At 41.5% G+C, this 16,399-nt stretch overlaps 1 long non-coding RNA gene across 1 annotated transcript in view; it reads left to right on the forward strand.

The window, feature by feature from the left end:
* LOC142072526 (uncharacterized) overlaps positions 1 to 15,828 on the forward strand; it is a 50,655-nt gene extending 34,827 nt beyond the window's left edge. Inside the window, exons 2-3 of the long non-coding RNA XR_012668927.1 lie at positions 9,629 to 10,018; positions 14,920 to 15,828. This is a non-coding gene — a long non-coding RNA (uncharacterized LOC142072526). The remainder of the gene's footprint in view (positions 1 to 9,628; positions 10,019 to 14,919) is intronic.
* Positions 15,829 to 16,399: the final 571 nt, after the last annotated feature.

Consider the following 16,399-nt stretch of genomic DNA (forward strand, 5'->3'; position numbering starts at 1 on the left):
CAAACTGGTGACTGATTGTGAAAATGAAGAGAGGAAAAAATGGGGTCCCCTCAACAACCCTGTCCAGGTCTATTGATGGATGACCAGCTTATTGAACCAAAGCAGATCAACCTAGCTCACCAGCAGCGTGTCCTTGAACAAGAGGAATGGTACTGAAAAGATCATCTATGGTTCTATTTTAGCAGTATCTTTAGTATAAATTAGTGACACGCCTTGTAACAGAAGCCACTGGACTTGGTGGAGACTGATTATACTCATGTGACAGGGGTAGTCACCTCTTCCACCTTGACCCATATCCTATAACTGGAGCCAGCAAACAAAGTCCAGCCTTTTCCCGTCACTCCTGTGTGTTAGACCCCTACTACAGGTCTGAAGCAAAACCTCAGATTCAAATATCACTTTCTCATCCATGAACTTCGGTGAGAATTTAACTGAAGATCTAGACTTTGCTTCGTGGGCCCACCTGCAACAAAATTAAAACAAAAGACCCAGTTACTGTAGTCTCTATCTAATTATTTCAAACCTGGTCCACTCAAGATGGATATATATGGAACATACACCACAACTGAAGTTATAAACTTACTTGGATTAAGCGAGCAGAGTAATTGGATGATGATCATTCTCTTAACTGAGCTGAATGATTCATATGGTCTAATATGGATTAATATATATGTAAATGATCTTGGTTCAATTACAACTTCTGCTTGACAGTCTGTCTTTACAAGGCAGAAACATATTTTTTGTTATTATAAGGATTTTGTATAATATGAGATTTTATCACTCCTGTCCTAGAAACCTGATACAAAAAGCCAGAGGCCTACTCTTTTTAATTCATCAAAGTTGTGATAATCACATATATACCACTCCAAGCCTGTTATTTTGCCCAGTTGTTTGATCAGGATCGTTATATGGAGACAGGAAACAACAAGAGATCAATCAACAAAACAAATTCATTCTTTGGTTTCTTGTGACAGGATAGTTGTTTGGTCACTATGAGCATTTTCTAGTTATTCACGCCATCTGGTGAGTCATCTAAGTCACATGATATTCGTTTTATTCCCTGATTGGATGACAAACTTTATAAACAGGAGTCCTTTCTTTTTGTTCACAAATTACCCTTGAATATCTGTAGTTGTTCAGTAAAACCACTGTGTGAATAATAAAACATTATATTCAAAGTGGCTGAGAGAGCATTTCTAATGCAAATAATCTGATGAATATTTTATACACACTAGTACTTGTGATATTAATATCCACAAACATTCTTGCATATAAAAACTTGCTTACCTGAATGCTCATGGATAGATGAAGAAAGAGGTCATGAATATCACTAAAGTGGGTGTTATTCACAAAAATTGTTACAGATCCTTTTTTTCTTCTGTCTACCCAGCTCTCTTTCTTATGGGGAACAATTGCTGTGCTCCTAGCTAATGTTCTGGGAGGAAACAAACAACAATATTATAAGGAATAGTCAATACTATATATAATATATATTATAATATGCAAAGCGAACCTGCACAGCATCTTCAAAAGACATGCGTGGGAACTTAAATCCATATCTCTGCTAGACACCAAAAAACATGGGCTCGGGCCTGGTCTACACTACAGAGTTAGGTTGACATAAGGCTGCTTACATTGACCTAATTATGTAAGCGTCTACACTACAATGTAGCTCCCACCGATGTAACTCACCCCCTACACGACATAATAACTCCACCTCCATGAGAGGTGTAGCACTTAGGTTGATGCCGTGTCAGTGTAGACACTTCATTGCTTACGTTGACTGTTTCCGCCTTTCAAAAGCTGTCCCACAATATACCACACTGACAGTTAAATCGGTGCAAGTGCCCTTGGTGAGGATGCGCACTGCCAACACAAGGAGTGTGTGGACATGCAAAAGCAATTTAATTACTGCTGTGGCTGTACGTCCACGTAACATAGGTCAACTTAATTTTGTAGCATAGACTTGCCCTTAGAGTAGTTTTATAAATCACTACAACAATTTGTAACAAACCCTACTCCTACTAACTCTCCATTGACTTATGACTGCAGAGGTATTACGTGTCCATTTCATCTTAAGTCGTCTCCTACAACATGCATTAACTATTTATGCTTAGCAACCTGTTCCAACTTGTATTTATCTGTGAAACTCTGGTTACCTTCTCCAGACCTGAAGAAGAGCTCTGCATTAGCTAGAATTTTCTCCCTTCCACCAACAGAAGTTGATCCAATAACAGATATTACCTCACCCACCTTGTCTCTCAATATTAGATACACATAGCAACAATAAAGTCTATTTTCAACCATGAGTGGTAGATTTATAGAGAAACTTTTTTTCATGTACATTTTTAGTGACTTGTAAAGTACAAAACATTTGCTGGCTAGTATAAGTTGAGATGATTTGGCTGAGCCCAGCATCCTTTTAACTCCACCATTGTTAGTTCTGCCCTCATCAGAACGTATTACCAATAGTCAAATAAAGCTGAAGCATTATACAAAATATAATAATGCAATCTTTGCATTAATAATGCCATTTTCAGTTGTTGAGTAGGACAAAATCACTCTTTACAAGTCCCATCTGCAGTTACTATACACAAAGATACCAGCTGCCATAAATAAAACATGCAAAAGCAGACCCTGAATGACAGCCTAACTCTATGATACATAGCTCATGGCCTGTCAGCCACCTGTGGCCCTCAACATGTTACTGCAGCCTCTTGATGATCCCCCCCGCTGTGCTGGCCACCAGTTACTGAAGACCTGAAGCTTTCATTTAAAAGAATATTAAGCTTCCAGCTCTTATGGCTAACCACAAGGGACAGCCATTGACACAGAAATGTGTTTGAGTTTTCCAAGGGTACGTCTCCATTAGCAACTTGACATGTGTCCTTGAGTAGGTTTGTCTCATAACCCCCCTATTGTCCACACTTAGGTCCCTAAAGCACACATCACAAGGTGTACAGAGGGTAAGGAAGCTAGCATGCCTGGGTGGTTAAGTACATATGTTAGCTTGTATCCATGCTGGTTTGCAGTGCAAACAAGGATAAGGGGTGTCTAGCAGGTCTCAAGTGTATGGACTGGGATGTAGGTGGCCAGCTTGAGTGGTTAGCAATCTAGTTCAAAAGAGTCATATTCAGGTTATTGGGAATCAGGCAGGAGCCAGTAAAACTAATCCAAATGGGATCGGGTGCTATCGGACCACTAGACGCAAAAATGATTAAAGGTCTAGAAAACATGACCTATGAGGGAAGATTGAAAAAACTGGGTTTGTTTAGTCTGGAAAAGAGAAGACTGAGAGGGGACATGATAACAGTTTTCAAATACATAAAAGGCTGTTACAAGAAGGAAGGAGAAAAATTGTTCTTAACCTCTGAGGTTAGGACAAGAAGCAATGGGCTTAAATTGCAGCAAGGGAGGTTTAGGTTGGACATTGTCACAACTGTCAGGGTGGTTAAGCACTGGAATAAATTGCCTAAGAGGTTGTGGAATCTCCTTGGAGACTTTTAAGAGCAGGTTAGACAAACACCTGCCAGGGATGGTCTAGATAATACTCAGTCCTGCCATGAATGCAGGGGACTGGACTAGATGACCTCTCAAGGTCCCTTCCAGTCCTACAATTCTATGAAGTCAGGTCAAGGTCAGGATACTGGAATCAGACAGGAGCCAGTCAGACTAAACCATCTGGGGTCAGGCACTGTTTGGGTCACCAGGATTCAGGCCAAAGTCAGGATACCAAGGCAGCTCAGAGTCTGTAGTGCCAGCCAGGCAAGGGGTCCAAGCAGCAGTCAGGTAGTGCCAGTTGTGCGGACAACTTCCTGTGCCTCTCTTTGGGTTTAAATAGGTCCTTGTGTTCCTCCATACAGGGACCAAAGGGAGCTTCCCTGATGTAGCTTCAGGTTTTATGGCTTCTCCACCCAGCTGGTTGGTAGTGAGTCACTGGGTGAGAGCAGGGAAGCATTAGACAATGGGGAACCCAGATCTGAGACCCGTGGGGTCATGACCATATTCCCTCCCCTTGGGGTGTCTTTGGGGAAGTGCCAGACCAGGTTTCTCAGGGTGCTTTTGTGGAACACCTTCAGCAGAGCAGGGCTGTGAATGTTTTTATAAGCTCCCATGTATGCTTTTATGGGCCATATCCTTCCCAGTCTATTAGGTACCAGAATTTGCCTCGCCTAATTTTGGAATCTAGTATGGATGATGTACTCTTCAAGGTTTCACACACGTACTGGTGGAGGAGGTGATTGATCACAAATGAGGGTAGGGGTTTCTGTGTATGGTTTTAATAATGAAACTGGAAAATAGGATGGATTCTGAGGGATTGAGGCAGGTGTAGCTCAAAAGGTGACTAGGTTGATCTGTCATTAGATTTGATAGGGACACAGCAATGGGTGGTCCAGCTTGTGGGAAGGTTTATTTGTACAAAGATGTTCTGATGAGAGCCACACCTTATTGACACCCACCAAATAAGGGGAAACCTGGTTGATGCTGCTGCTCTGCATGCTTTTGATAGCTACTGTTACAAGGCCTATCTCTAATTTATTTTAAAGAAAATGCTAAATTACAGTCTTGGCATTGGGAATTTAATTTTCCTGACACACATTCTTTTCCCAGGCGTGGATGTGCCCAAGTTAAAGGAGTGAAGGTGTTTGGAGAAACAGAGAACGCTAACTACTAGAGCGATGTGCCTGACAGTTCCTACATCCCCCAAACCCCTTCTGGGAGTACCATGCCACTTTCCATGATATAGGATACTGGCATTTCAGAGTAAAAAATCACCCTGATCAATCTTTACTAATCTGCTGCTCTAGATGCAATATGAAAAATGCATAGCAATAAGGAAGGAGCTTTCCTTTCTTTTTATTCTCTCTCTGGAGTCAAGTTAAAATGGAATACAGTCATTAAAAGGTTATCTAGTGTAACAACCTAGCCAGTAAAAGGCAAAAGCAGAAGGCTATATTCCTCTGTGAGTTGTTTTATGAAGTATCTCATGGCTGACAATCAGTGAACTAAATCCTTCGACAAGAAGAGATTTACAAGGACTTGTCTACAGAGACAAAGTGTTTCTACAGACTGCAGGCAGCTCTGGGACCAGGGATTAGTAGAACTGCACATAAATACAGCTTACAGCTATAGAATGCCACAACTGGGAGCATTCTGTGGGATGCTATATGTAAATACGCCTATGGAAATGGGCTTTAAATACTGATCATGGAATATATAGGTTTTTAATAGCTCTACAGGCCTTTCGATTGGACTTCTAAATGGTGTTTTTCTTAATTAACTCACAGTATTTAATTTATGCTCCCAGAGTTTGGAAATCAGGCATCTCTTGGGTATGAGCCTTTTGCAGCAGCCACCCTTTTACAAAGTGTCTTACTTGGGAAATTCCAAGTCACCATATGGCTTTTTGGATATGGCTGATCATTGTCCTGTGCACTGCTATATGGCTAACTTTCTGTGTTTTTATGAATGGTGAGCATTAGAACATGAATAAAGCTCTTAAATATTACACGCTGTTTAATATTTAACACTCAAACAATACTTAATTAAGCAATAAGGCTCAGCAGGTAGTCCGTTTCTGAATGGTTATTGCATGCCTTGGATGGTACTATACAGGAAAAGCAGGAAGTCTGATTGCCTTTACTGAGCACCTCAGATGTGCAGTAATCAACTGCCACAGAAATTCACTGCCTGAAGAGTACATTATTATCAGTGAACTGAAGGGAAACCGTGCACTGGCTGGGCATTACTTCCATGCACAAAACAGCACTTACAGAATATTAAATATCTCAGTTGCAAACAGACAGATCTAAAGCTGTTGCATGATGCTGAGTCTAAAAAGGGTTCAGCTGGGCCAGTAATTGGAAGGGAGCCCCCTGCCTCTGAACATTTAATTGCTACAGGAAGTGGTGTAGGTGACTCTGTAGAGATACTCTGAGAATTTAAGTGCTCAGTCATCATAGAAGCCGATGTGTGGTGTTGCTGAAGATATCCTACTGTATTTCCGAGCAAATGTCACAAGGAATCCCTGAGTGCTAATGATCATTACAGATCACATGACATTTTTCTAAGAATAGGGATGTTAACCCCTAGGCCTGAACAAAATCTAACTTGGCAATTACTTTCCACCCAGGCGAATCCCTGATTCAGCAAAGTATGAAAATATGTGCTTAATTTTACTTGAAGTCAATGGGACTTATTCACGTGCTTAATTTTAAGCACAGGCTAAGTGCTTTGCAGAATTAGGGCCTAAATTCTCCCTCTCTAGTTTCAGTTGGATATACCATTCTTCACTTCTTGCTCTGTCTAAACTGTAATGTAGTCTGGTTGTCACTGTTAAATAATTAGCAAATCCACCTCAGATCACGTGGTTATAATTCAGTGATGGGTGAAATGATTGCTCCTTTTATGTATTTTTACCGTGCTCAAGTATATTATTATGCTACACTGATGCTCTGCACACTAGTCCACCATCCTGGGAATGAAGCAATAATTCTAATCTCCTGAGAAGCTCCAAACACTTAACATTTCTTTTAAAATCAATTGGCTGGAGAAATGTTTCCTTTTTCTTCAGTCAAAGGGATATTTTCCCTCAACATTATCCTGAGGTGGTCAAGATTCGTCCATGGGCCATTGCTGGGTTTCCTATATGTAAAAATGGCAAAATCTGAAGCCCATTATCTCACAGCCCTGCACGGCTAGAAGTGGGAGCATTATTCAGTTTGAACGGGAAGACTCCCAGCTCCTCTGGCCTTTGCTTCTAGCCCTGGAAGAGCCTGAAATAACAGATTTAAAGTCATGGCACTGCTATGCATAGAAAGCTATTTGGTTATTTTAAAAGGATTTTAGAAGGATCCAATTTAGATCACTTTGAATCTCCTCCCCCCCCCCAAAAAAAAACCCCACAAAAAACCCACCATACTCTAGGAATTATTTTGGAGAAGTTCTGTGGCCTGTGCTATACAGGAGGTCAGACCAGATGATGACAATGGTCCCTTCTGGCCTTGGAATTTATGACTTCTGCTGAGTCCTCTGAAGTTGGACCCAAAGGGTATATTTACACTGCAATTAAACGCCCACAGCTGGCCTGTGTCAGCGGACTTGGGCTTGTGGGGCTAAGGCTACAGGACTGTTTAATTGTGGTGTAGACATTTGTGCTCAAGCTGAAGCCTGAGCTCTGGGACCCTCCCACCTCATGGATGATGGTTTTATTGCAACTCATTTGGGTTACAGCCATCTCAGACAAATACCAATAAACCCTTCATACCATAGCACACTATAATGTTTTCCCTATATAGCAGATAGATAGGTTTATATAGAGCTTTGGGATCCTTCAGAATGGAAGGCATTTCAGTAAGGTAAGGTATTATTATTTAATCATATCTTTAATACATTTCTTGTTCAATAAGTTGATGCTATTAATAATACCCATTTTTTCACATGATCCATGCTTCCTAGCAATAAAACATCAACTTGTTTATTTATGTAAGTGGTGTGAAATAGACAGAAAGCAAAGACAGTAACTTGGGATCAGAGAAATGCTACTTAAAAATGTCTCTCAATAATATTGCTATTTTTAAACTTCTGCCTTTGGCAACCTTTCCTCCCTCAACATGATTACTGATGAAGATGCTATTATTATTGTGTGTGTGAGGGGGATGTAAGACATTCTTTAAAAGATTTAATTTAAAAGAAATAGAGACAGTGAGTATTTTCATTCCCCAAAGTACAGTGAAGGCACATCATAGAAAGAAAGCAACAAAATTCCAGGGACCAAGCTTCCAATGCATGGGGGAAAAAATAAATAAAAATAAATAAAGTTTCTTCTTTGCTCTTTGTACTATTTGTTTCTCATTTTATTGTGAGGAGAAACATGTGTCCCGGAGCTGGGACAGTTAGCTATTCTGACAGTCAAGACTGATTATAAAAATAGAAAAATCACAATGGACAACTTGAAATCCATCTTAGTACAGAAAGTGCTGCACCACAGGCTTGCTGTGTGTACAGAGGAGTTTTTCTTTCACTTCTCAAATACCTGTAATTATTTTGTTATTTTAAGACGAACACTTATTGAATAACAATTCCAATTAAAAATGAAAACATACATTCTGAGATGCATGCACTTGTGCTCCAGGCAACTGGTAGAAATAGTTCTCTTTGGCTGTTGCTAAAATGTCTGTATACTGTAAGGTGGCTTTTCAGGTTGAGCCTTCTTGAATCTTTTGTGCTGAAAGTTTTCAGCCTGTAGTTCTGGAGTACATCAGGCCTTGTCTATACTGGCAAGTTTCTGCATAGTAAAGCAGCTTTCTACATTGTAACTTCCGAGGTGTACACACTGCCAAGACACTTAGTGCGCAGAAATGCTCAGTTGCAGTGCTATAAAAACACCCACCCCAACGAGAGGCGTATAGTTTTCTGCGCTGGGGGTACAGTGCCGCAGTGCCAGTGTAGACACCCTGATCAATCACAGTGCTGCGATTGGCCTCTGGGAGGTATCCCACAATGCCTGTTCTCGCCTCTCTGGTCCTTGATTTGAACTCTACTGCTCTGCCCCCATGTGACCAACCATGAGCCCCACCCCTTAAATTCCTTGGGAATTTTGAAAGTCCCCTTCCTGTTTTCTCAGTGATGCAGGCAGTGGCCTCAGCGCATCTTTCCAGGTGACCCTGCCTGCTCCATGCACCAAGCGATCCCCCGCTTGGAGCAATGCCGAGCTGCTGGACCTCATCAGCATTTCAGGAGAGGAAGCTGTCCAGTCCCAGCTGTGCTCCAGCCATAGGAATTATGATACCTATGGACAGATTTCTTGATGTATGACAGAAAGGCCATGTCAAGGTTCCTTCCCCACTCTGAACTCTAGGGTACAGATGTGGGGCCCTGCATGAAAACCTCCTAAGCTTATCTTTACCAGCTTAGGTTAAAACTTCCCCAAGGTACAAACTATTTTACCCTTTGCCCTTGGACTTCCACTGCCACCACCAAACATTTATCTGGGTTTATTTATTAGGAAAGTGTTGTTTGGAAACTTCTTTCCCCCCAAAATCCTCCCAACCCTTGCACCCCACTTCCTGGGGAAGGTTTGGTAAAAATCCTCACCAATTTGCATAGGTGAACACAGACCCAAACCCTTGGATCTTAAGAAAAATGAAAAAGCATTCAGTTTCTGAAAAGAAGGATTTTAATAGAAGTAAAAAGTAAAAAAGAATCACCTCTGTAAAATCAGGATGGTAAATACCTTACAGGGTAATTAGATTCAAAACATAGAGAATCCCTCTAGGCAAAACCTTAGGTTACAAAAAGACACACAGACAGGAATATCCATTCCATTCAGCACAGCTTAATTTCTCAGTCATTTAAAGAAATCATAATCTAATGCATATCTATCTAGATTACTTACTAAATTCTAAGACTCCGTTCCTGTTCTGTCCCCGGCAAAAGCATCACACAGACAGACTCTTTGTCTCTCCCTCCCTCCAGCTTTTTAAAGTATCTTGTCTCCTCATTGGTCATTTTGGTCAGGTGCCAGCGAGGTTATCCTAGCTTCTTAACCCTTTACAGGTGAAAGGATTTTTCCTCTGGCCAGGAGGGATCTTAAAGGTGTTTACCCTTTCCTTTATATTTATGACAGGCCATGACCGGGACACACTGCAGTGCAGGGTCAAAGTGAAGGAACTGTGGAACGCCTACCACAAGGTGTGGGAGGCAAACCCCCACCCTGGTGCTGCGCCCACAAGCTGCTGGTTCTACAAAGAGCTGGATGTGATATTCGGTGGTGACCCCACCTCCACTGCAACGGCCACTGTGGATACTTGGGTGGCACACATACCAGTTGAGAGTGGACCGAGCCAGGAGGAGGAAATCTTGGATGAGGATGTGGAGGGGGAGGGGGACCCAGAGGCAGAGGATGACTTGGAGGTCAGAGATGCATGCAGCCAGGAGCTCTTTTCTACCCCAGAGGAGGCTAGCCAGTCATAGCTGTTGGAGCTTGGTGAAGCGCAAACAGGAGAGGAGGTCCCTGGTAAGTGGCTTTGATATTGGGAATCGCTGAAGCGAGTTGTTGGGGGCAGGAGGGTTGCAGAAAGAAGGCTTGTGTCTGTATGATGTGTGTACCACTACATGCCTAGTCTGAGTGGCGGAACAGGGTGTTGATTGACTCCCTCACTTCACGGGAATCTGCCTCAGAGATCTCCACAAAACTCTCATGGAGACACTGGGGAATTCACTACTGCAGGTTCTTTGACAGAGCTGCTTTGTTTCTTGTCCCATTACAGGTAACTTTCCCATGCCACTCTGCCATCACGGGGTGGGCAGGGGGAGGGGGAGAACCATAGCTGCACACATGTGAGCCACATAAGGGCCAGGGCAGAAGCCGCAGTCTTGAAGAAGACCCTCCCTTGATTCCCTGCTCACCCTCAGCAATGAGATATCTTCTATAATGAACACAGCCTGTAGAACACGTGTGGACAGGAATGATTATAAGGCCACCAAGATGGTGCCAAATGCAGATGGAAGCAATGCATCATGGGGCATTGGGATAGGACCCAGGATGCCCCATGACCCCTCTCTACCTTCCCACAACTCTTAGCGGCAGAAGAGGAAGAGATGCTCTGTGGGATGGCTGCCCAGAGTGCACCACTCCAAATACCGATGCAAGTGCCTCAAGTGTGAACGTGCCATTGCATAGGCAGCTGACAGTGTGACCACACAACAGCGGTTTCCCTTCAGCACTCTCTGAGTGGCACTGTAACTGCCAGCACTGTAACTCTGCCAGTGTAGACGTACCCTTAGAGAGAAGCTTAATTCCCTTTTTCTGAAGTGAGTTAGACATTGAAGAGCTAAAGTCTTACTGAAAGTCAATGGGACTTATGCATTTAGGAGCCTAAGTCACTTTTAATATGGGATGTGACCTCCTAAGTCACTTACAGGTTTTTGAGAATTTTACCTTTTTTTAGAACCATGGAGAGTCTAAAAATTAGTTTCTGATATGTTGCCTTCAAAGGACAACAGTGGTAGCAGGACCCTGTCTAATTGAGAACAGCAGAAGGTCTATGTCTGGGTGATATGAAGGGATGGAATTCTAAAATGAAACATAGCTGACAAAGAGGACTTGAAGGAAGAGACTCTTCTCTGTTTCATCAGCACTAAATAATGGCTCAAGCAAGCAGAGTTATAAGAAAAAGAGCTTCATTAAACATGCTGCATGTGGAGGTACTGATGTTTACCCATTAGCAACCAGCCCATTGCTTGCATTTCTGAGCCTCTGATCCTTCACCAGTGTAAGTCCATCCTTAAGTCTGATCTTTGCTCCAGTTCCTCTCATCATGACATATTGAGGGGAGGACTTGGTGGCTCAAAGGATTGGGAATAAGCTACAGAGATAGTTAGTTAACATGGTTCAAATTACAGTCCATTGGTTCAAATGAAACAGGTCCATAAGAGCTAAAATTCATTACTACCTAGTCATATGATTTAGCATTTGTGGGTCAGTTTCCAGTGGACAGGAGAAAACCATTACAACAGGGAAGTCTCAGCAGTGAGGCTAAGGAATAAAGAAGCAAAGGACTATCATTTTACTCTTTGGGTACAGTGGCAATATTAAGTATAAGAAGTTATATAGACTAGACTAAAATAGACACTACAGAACTTAATTCCAATTTCACTGAGCCAGTGGTAACAACATGTGGGGAGCCAGAACTTCTCTGGCTACCATATTAAAGAATAAATGAAAATACCCAAAGCCAGTCATTCCCTGAAAGATCTTACACATGTCAAAAAGCACCACACCAAATGCGGTTTTCTTCAGGAAGAAAGGTTTTTAGGTTCTTTTTAAATCAATGATCTAATTGAAAAGTCACTCCATACAATATCTTGAAAATTGACTCCATTGTAGTATATACTTAAAGTTGTAACGTGTTTCTCTCTCATATCTAACCCGCTGTTCACAAAGCATTGAAATCCCCATCCCTCCAACTTTTCCTTATTCTTTATATGAAATTATCATTAGATCCCAGATAGGACTGCAGATAAAAACCCTTGGACTCTGCGTCAAGGCCGCTTACTGACTACAACTTCCAGAGAAGTGAGTGGGAGTCTTTCCACTTCAATACAGAGTTAGATCCGCTCTGATTGACTTATTTAATGACCATAAAAGTACTGCTATAAAATTAAATGTCACGACACTGATGCTGCATGCTTAATAGGCAGTTTCACTGGTCAGCCTGGGAGGAAGTGATGACTGATTCAGGATGGTGAGTACAAAATTGGCACTAGATCATTGTAAACAGATTTGAGAGAAAGATTCCAGGACTAGAACCTGCTTTCTAAAGGAGATGGGAATAGATACTGTGTAGCATCTTCAAAAAAGCTGTAAAAGAATGTTTCTCTCTTCCCTTCTCATCGGTTTATGTGTATTTGAGCTGATTGAGAAATGGGGGGAAATGTTCTGATGTAATATCTGTAAGTAAGGAAAAGGAGTCAGCATCATGTGACCAGCCAGCTTTCCACTGTCCAACAGTGGTCTGCAGAACACAGTTTGGGAACCACTGATTTACTGGAACATGAATAGCTCCAATCTGATGTTTTGAGCAGAGCAGTGCTCTACTAGACAAAAAGCTGTGCAGTAGATGAGTTCCTTTCTTGTGTACCTAACCAGATCCAGAGGAGGGACAGGAGAAGATCAGTCTTGGAGCATTAACACTTGGGCTGCCCTAACTATAGCGGTTAGTCCTGCTGTTGGGGACCTGCTGTGTCAGCCTAGCTTTGGGGGATTGTACTAGTCTTAGGACAAGCCACAGGCTTCCCTTTAGTTAGAGAAACAACTTTTAAGCTAGATCTCCCTTGGCAAAGGCATTGGCTTAAATTACAGAGAAGGGGAGGGATATTCATAAATTCAAACTAGTTTTATGAGTCCTGTGAACCCAAAATGTCATTGGAATGGTTTGCAAACCCGTGAAGTCTGCCTATCCCTTATTATAGGTATATATTTATTTACTGACTTTCTCTCTCCAGTTTTAGGCCACTGCTCCTTATCCTACCCTCTTGTGATAACGATAGTAATCCCCTTCCTTAATTTATATGATCTTCTTGGAAATATTTATAGACCTTGGTCATGTTCCCTCTGAGTCTTCCTTTTTTACAGCACATATTAATTTTGTTTTCTCTTTCTCTTACCCTCCTAGCTCTTAGCCTATAATCTTTCTATAGTATCCTCTTGTTGCCTGTCTTTGTATTTTCTCTGGTTTTCAATATCATTTTTTAAAGTTGGAGGTTAGAACTGCATATAATGTCCCAGGCATATGTGACTATATATGTGCCATCTGCTGCCCTCTTTTTCTTGATTGCACAAAGAGCAGGGAAGAGGCATGCTTTCATTGCTTGTTGTGCTGGATCCAGATTGGAAACTGGACAGTCTATAAGAAGTTATTCTATGAACATTTGTATAGAAAATAAAAGGAAAGGATTTGGTGGCCTCAGTCCAGTTCTGGAGAAGGGTCCTTATCTCAAAGACCACAAATCCAACTGGGACTAATTGACACCCCGTCACCGTGCCTCCATGGGTCATAGCTGAGAATGCCAAATTCAGGACAGACTGCTGAGAATTAGGGCAGACTTGCCCCAAATTGATGGCTATTCTATCATTAGGCTATACAAAGCCAGTAACAAAAGTAAACTTCTGTCTCACCACATTGGTTAACAAGAAGCCAAAAATGCAGTTTCTTTAGTCATTCCAGCCCTTATCTAAGCACCCAGACACAAGACCAGCAGTTTGCCGCTCCAGGCCAATGGGGGCTGCGGGAAGCGGTGGCCAGCACATCCCTCGGCCTGTGCTACTTCCTGCAGCTCCCATTGGCTGAGAACAGCGAACCGCAGCCACTGGGAGCTGTGATCGACCGAACTGTGGACGCAGCAAACTGTAAACAAACTGGCCTGGCCCACCAGGGGCTTTCCCTGAACAAGCGGCACCCCATCACTGCACTAGACTTTATGATGAGTGACCAATGAAAACCAATTATAGGCCAAATATAGGGTCTTTCTAATCCCAAGAGATCAGCCACTTAGCCAGGTCAATATATAACCCAGATCTTACCCAATAATCATGCTGATGCCAATACTTTAGTAAATAAAAACTAAAGGTTGAATAATAAAAGAAAAGAAGAACAGAGTTAATAATGGTTAATAGATTATATACATACAAATAATTGCAAAGTTCTTATACCAGGTTTGTAGCAGTGATGGAATAGATTGCTGTCTTGCAAAGTCTCTGTGGTAACTTTCAAAAGATTGGAAAGTCCTCAGTCTATAGTTCAAAATGCTCCTTTTAGTTGTAAATCCATAGTCCAGAGAATCAGGGCAGGAAAGAGGCAAAATAGAGATATCTCAGGATTGTTGTTGTTGTTGTTTTTTTTTAAATATCCTCTGCCATGTGCCTGGACATATATTGTCTCAAACAAAGCTCACAGCCCCATTTGTGGAAAGTTACTGGCTCAGGATGGATTCCACGGTCACATGAGCATATCACATGTTCTTACATAGCTTGATAACTCACAGGGGTAGCCATTGCCCATATACCTGCTGAGGCACCTACAAGGAGGCTTATTGGGCGCAATGAGTTTCTTCTATGGCCCACTGTTAGAGTGAAGTGTCCTTAATGGGCCATCAACACATAGCTGTCTAGCCTTGATGTAAATCTTATCTGGTGGGTGTTACCCAGGAATACCACTGGTATAAGATACAAGCTCATGGCCAATATTCATTACTTTAGACACAGAGATGATACATGGATTTAACCTGGATAATCATATTTGATAGACTGTAACTTTTCCATCGACACCTTACATGACATACAATTGCAACAAATCTTGTACAAAGTATAACTGTGGTAATATTAATGATATAAATGGTCATCTTTCCTATATACAGCATCACACCCCCTTGCTGGCAGTCCCAGAAGACAAACAGCAGACAGAGTGGATAACAAATACTGAACTATCCTCTCGCCACTGTAAGTAGCAGGGTTGGTTCACAACGGCAGGCCAACATGAGGAAAGATCACGGTGTTGCTGGCTGTGCTTTATCTCCAAGACCTTTCACCAGCATTAAATTAAAGAGGACAAGAAACAGAAGAGAATAATATAATATTTTCATTTTTGGCTTAATATTACAAAAGAGAAAAGAAATATGAAGAAATTAAATAGCTCTTTGAAAAAATCATGCATGACCTCTCATTCAATAGGGCTGATCACTTTTTTGTAATTGCATCATTTGCTTAGCACAGTCTAGTTCACCAGCCACCAAAAGGAGCAGTGGGAAGTGGTTGTTGGCTTAGGTGTCAAACATGATTGCTTTTCCAGTGTAGGCCGGGTTTATCATGGGAAGAAGAGAGGAATCATGCTTTAGGTGGTGAATGATACTCCCTTGAGAACAAGAGGGATAACCACCCCTGGTTGACTGAAATTATCTCCACCAGGTGAAGGCAAAATGGAACATTTTCTTTGGTGATGTGCTGGGTACAGCACAGCGGGTTTCAGAGCATTGTAAGGTGAAAGCTGTAGGGTCAAATGGATTTCAGCCACAAAGTGGTCTTTGTTTTCTGCATTTCTCCTACCAAACTAAGAGGGGTGGAAATGATGTTGGTTTTTAACTGACACATGTGAGAATGAAGTCAGAAGGAAAGTCATTATTAACAGCTTTATTGGCATCTTTTCAAGGAGTGGCAGCTGTTTGAGACTGCACTCAGAGGATTCCATCTATTTATTCTTTCCTTCAATACCTGTTGTGTCCAACTTTTGTCCTTAACCACTATAATTTAATACCTGAAGTAGCACTTCATGTTTCATGTCGACAAATGTTCAGTACATAGGTAATGTCTTGGTTTAGATTAGAAAAAATCATTAAAATTGCACTCTGTTTTGGTGATTCATACATCTATTCATTTGTTCCTGTAATAATACCACATCTACCAGCCTCATTAACTATAATAGACCTTTCAGCTCTTGCTGGCTTATAGGGGTCTAAAGTATTACAAAGTAATTCATGTCACTATAATTTAAACATGATGTTGTTGTTATTACAGAGTCTATTTTATAAACTTTTCTCTCCTTACTGAGTATATGTAGAAATGCATAATTGCACATTACACTTGGCTGCAGTGCTAACAAAAAAATCTGGGTACAGCTGATGAATGCTGGGTACCTAGAAGTACCTTCCTTTCTAATACCCATCAAAATGGAAATGCTACAGTATAATGCTAATTGAGTATATTACATGCCTGGCTTTGAAAAAGAATCCAAACTGAGATTATCATGCATGAAAATGCTTAAATCCTCTGGCAGTAACTTCATCAATCAACTCTGTCAATACAATGGAATGACAGAGCATCCTAAATTGTTTGTAGTGTTTT

Source organism: Caretta caretta, chromosome 6 (genome assembly GCF_965140235.1).
Source record: "Caretta caretta isolate rCarCar2 chromosome 6, rCarCar1.hap1, whole genome shotgun sequence".
In the NCBI taxonomy this organism is placed as follows: domain Eukaryota; kingdom Metazoa; phylum Chordata; order Testudines; family Cheloniidae; genus Caretta; species Caretta caretta.